The following is a 5075-nucleotide window of genomic DNA, read 5'->3' as shown; positions in this document are numbered from 1 at the left end:
AGCAGGAATTTCAAGTCACTGGGTCTGGGACTCAAACCACGTTGGTCACATGGGATCCAGTGCCTTAACCTCCATGCCACTGTTGGCCCCTGCTGGCTCAAATTTTAATCATCTTCAAATGTTGAGTTCTTGCTGCAAATGAACGCCAACAACTAGATATAAAATACAGTCTAACAATGGCTTAAATTAAAATATGATGGTAGATGAGAGAGAGCTGGTGAAGTCAGGGGATGAGTGACTCCAAGGTAGCACAGGTGAGCTAGACGCACAGGTGAGCTAGGCAGAGCTTTCTTTAAGAAGCCCCGTTGAGCAGTCATTACTGAGAGTCTTTGATCAGTGGTACATTCAGTAATCACATGGATGAGTGTCCATTTCCACTCCTTGGATGCTACAGAGTAGTGACTCGGCTTTCAGGAACAGAATAACAGAATGTCCTACTTCTATCTCACCTACACTCATTCTGCACCTGGTTCTTGTCAAAGCATTCACTTATCTGAGTTCATTCTGATCTACACCTGCCCACATCTACCTACTTCCTCCTGCTTATCAGCGCAAGCCACTGTGAGTTTGGCACTTGAGAGTGCCATTTTGTTGTGTGACCGTAGTAGCATTTAATACGAGGCCAACTATAGAGTTGTGGCCAACTAATACATGGACATAATGCATATAATAGACAAAGAAGATGACCAGGAAAACATCCCCCCTTGATAGTTAGGAAGACAAAGGTAATGACAGAGGACAGTGAAATGGCAGACGTTTTTAATGTAGTTTTCATTTTTGCATTTTATAGAAAAGGTCAGATGTGATCACTTGGCTAGAACAAGCCTCAGCTGTGAAAAGAGATTGGAAGGCCAACTAGGACAGGCAAAGAAGTAATTAAAGAGTACCTGGAATGTTCGGGTAAAATGGAACTATTAGAACCAGATGACTGGCAGTGTAATGCAGTGGAAAGAGAATTGGAAGAAGAATCAGAATATCCAGGCTCTGTTCTCAACTCAGCTTAGTTGCTGATCTTGAGAAAAGAAGGCCTCTGAAATGTATAGACTAGAGATAGCATTACCTCCTTTATAGGACTGTTGTACAGAGTAAATGAAATAAATCATGAAGTACTATTTGGACCCAGGGCACATTTAACAATTGGAAATGTCACTGCACAACTACCAGTCTTTCCTTTTGAGAAATTATGGACCATAATCCTCTTCAAGACAGTAAGCAGTGCATCATCTTATGCTGATATCTGGGAAGCTAGTGGAAGAAATCATCAAGCAATTAATTAGCAAAAATGTAAAAGAATGAAGATGTTGAAAAGCAACCCAGAGGAATTTAAGGTCAAATCATAACTTAACTGATCCTATTTACTGTCTGTGATCAAGAAACAACCCCCAAATAAAAGGAAATGGCAGGTAAAATCCTGCCAGATTGTCAAGCTTATTGGTATTGTTCAAAATTCTCAATGTAATCTATTTTTTGACATGATATATGTGATTGCCATTTATTAACCAGTGATATATATGTGCCCTGTAATACCAAATGATCATGGGGTAAAGCAATCAGCTCAAGGATGTAATAAAATTACAATTTTATTACAATCATTGTTATTCAATAACACTAGCAAGAGCAAAGGAAATCAAGTTATTTGTAATCAATTCCCTATGACTGATTAGAATTGGGATGACTATGTCACTGTTGTACAAAATTCCAAAGTGCAGTTAAAGAAGAAATCCTTTTTGTCTGGAGATTATCCATAGACCTGAGTGCTCTGAGAGCTGTATTTCCCCAAAGGGTTGCCTGCTGATCATCAACAGCAGAATCATCTGAAGAACTTGTTAAAAACATAAACTACGTGGGGCCAGTAGGTGGCATGGTGGTTGAGATGCTGGACTCCCACACGGCTGACCATGGTTCAAGTCCCAGACCTAGTGGTTTGCTTTCTCACTTTCTCTTTCTCTCGCTCTCTTATACAATTAAAAATAATAATAATAAATAAAATTAAATAATTCTAGGTACCAGCAGATGTTGTAATAGTTATGTTGCTGGATCTCATGTAGTCAACTGCGGTTCAAGTCCCAGATCTCATGTAGTCAACTGCGGTTCAACTTCCAGACCTGGTAGCTTAAAACTCACACAGGACTCATGTGTATGCATATCCACAATCCTGAGAAGGGATTGTAGAATTGCCACCTCCCCTGATTTCTCGCTTTCTGTTTCTCTGTCTCTCTGGCAAGTACAAGCAAAAGAAGTTTCTCTCTCTAAAATAAAAAAGAAAAAGAAAGAAAAAAAAAGTTAAATAATTCTTATAAAAATAAACTCTTAATCCCCTTCTCAGAATCACCGATTGGGAGTTCAAATTGGAACTTAGAATGTAAATTTTATCAAACATCTTGGAGATTCTAATGCTCACGGAAATTTGAGATCTTATTCAATATGTAATAAACATTCTTGTTATGAACAACTCAAATACGAGGGTAAATTTACTGTTATAGAAAATCAACGTACAAATCAATGATTTTTTTTTTTGAAGAGGTTTTTGCTATAGGGCGTGTGCACTTGCCAAACAGACGGAGAGAGACAGAGAGACAGAAAGTGAGAAATCACTCCCCAGGGGGGATGGCCACATCGCAATACCTTCTCCTCCATTCTCCTCTTGGGATCTTGGGTACGCACGCAAACACACTTGGTGTGAGCTTTAAGCCACCAGGTCCGGGACTCAAACTGTGGTCAACTATGTGGGAGTCCAGCGACATAGCCATTATGCTAACTGCTGGTCCCCAAATCAATGATTTTAAAATATTTGGAGGTGATTTTTTTGAAAACAGAATGAATTTCAATGGTGAAATAAGGAGATATATTTGGAGATCAAAACTCTGTGTTATCATAGTAGCCAGCCCTGTGATGGGAGACTTTTCAGGTCATCTTTTCAGAAGCTCTTTCCTCCTTTATAGGGTTGTAGTTAGTTTTTATTTTTTTAAATTTACATTTAATCACTGTACTTCTTTACAGTGTATAACATGGTTTTCCTCAACATGAATACAACACATGTAAGTTATGTCAAAAATAATACCACATATATTATCACGTTTGTTTTATAAGGTCCCTCCACCCCACTGGGGCATGTGTGCTTGCCAGAGAGAGAAAGAGAGGGAAAGCGAGAAATCAACCCTTGGGGAGATGGCCACGCTGCAATTCCTTCTTCTCCGTTGTCCTCCGGGAGTTTGGGTACACACACCCAGCCTGATTTTTAAGCCGCTAGGTCTGGAACTTGAACTGCAGTAGGCTGTGTGGGAGTCCTGTGCCTTAATCACTACACCACCTGCTGGACCCTGTTTTGTTCTACCTCCAAGTATAGCATACTATCATCAAGCTATGGTAACAAACAGCTATATTCCTTGGGGACCCGTCATTCTGATCCTAGGTCATACTGTAGAATCTCCTGGAACATTTGTTTTTTGTTTTTTGTTTTTAAAGGTTTTTGCCATAGGTCGTGTGCACTGGCTAGAAAGAGACAGAAAAAAGATAGAGAAAGGGGAAGTGAGAAAATCACCCTGCCAGGGAGAGACCATGACACAATCCCTCCTCCTCCATTCTCCTTTCAAGATTTTGGGCACACACACACTTGCACCTGATGTGGTTTTGAAGCCACTGGGTCAGGACTTGAACCACTGTTGACCATGTGGTAGTTCAGCACCTTAACCACCATGCTACCTACTGGCCCCTCTTGGAATAACTTTTAAAAATATCATCTCCCAGGCCTATATCAAACCATTTTAATCAGAATTGCTGCCTATAAGGTTCAGGTATGGGTATTTTTAAAATGTCTTCAAGTGCTTCTGTATTTGAAAATCAGGATTGAGAACCACTGTGTATGTAAGTGGAAGAGAGGTGCAGGAGGGGAAGAAATAAGAGGGAAAATAATATGTTTTCTTACTCAGTTATGTATGTGTACAAAAATGTAACTTTTAAATAAATTTAAGCAAATAAAACTGAATTTAGCAATATTACTAACCATATTCGGGTGACCAAATTGATTTTCTCCTAGAAATACTCTAATATACATCTGAACACTTCCTCTATACCTTCATTGCCCTTGACAAATTTAAAGTTTTCATCTTGAATGGTAGTTTTGGAAGTCCTGAAGCTTTCCTTCTTGTATCTATATTGATTATTTGATCTGCCTGAAACCTAAGAGGTGAGGATGTTTCCTGCGAGTCAGCTCACTCTCTCTGGATCTGTCAGAAGGTCCCGTGCATATGTGCCATGCATTAGTCACCACTTTGTCTTTTTTATGTTTGAGGTTGGGACCAGGTGCCTGAAAGAGTTGGTAGGTCATGTTGTAAACTTTTGTGGAAGGTTTGTCCATTACTATGTCTGCAGCAAAGTTGGTCTTGTTTTCTCATTATCAATTCACTCACAAATTATTTGGTCATTAAACAATTCTACTGCACTTCTGAAATATTCCAGGCACTTTACTTAACATTGAGTATACTATGTCAAGATGCCTAATTCTTGTCAGGTAAGTAATTAATTGTTCTTTCTTTTTTTTTTCCTTCTCTACTCTCCTTCCCACTCCCTTTTTCTCTCCTTTGCAAATCTGCCTCTAACACTTGCAGGGTCTGGGGAAAGAATACAAATGGAGTCTTATCTATTACATGTCTGTGTATTTGAAAGTTATAAAATAAGCTTACAAATTGTTTAAAAAAGTATGTTCTAGCTTCCTACCTTGACAAGTACACACTTATAATGAGCCAGAAACTAGGTTCACATTTAGAATTCTTAGTTTCTGAGTTACAATTTTGAGCTAGCATATCATGGTTCTGGGGAGTTGACTCCTGCTCCTTCAGGCCCAGATCCTCTCTTTTCTATCTTTCCTTCTGTCTTCTTCAATTCTTTGTGATCCTCACAGATATGCAGAAGAGTTTGTGGGTTCAACCTCTGTCCAAGACCCCTTCCCCATACCTGACAAAGAGCTGCCTTTGCAACCCTTGGAAATATGTGCACCAGGTTGGCTAGCCCTTGAGAATGGAGATCCTGGAAAGAGGACTATGGTTTGGGATCATTTGTGCAGGGTATTCTAAGGT

The sequence above is a fragment of the Tupaia chinensis genome, unplaced genomic scaffold (genome assembly GCF_000334495.1).
Source record: "Tupaia chinensis unplaced genomic scaffold, TupChi_1.0 Scaffold000225_1, whole genome shotgun sequence".
Classification (NCBI taxonomy): Eukaryota; Metazoa; Chordata; class Mammalia; order Scandentia; family Tupaiidae; genus Tupaia; species Tupaia belangeri.
The sequence above is the reverse complement of the archived record's forward strand: the minus strand, read 5'-3'. Positions refer to the sequence as shown.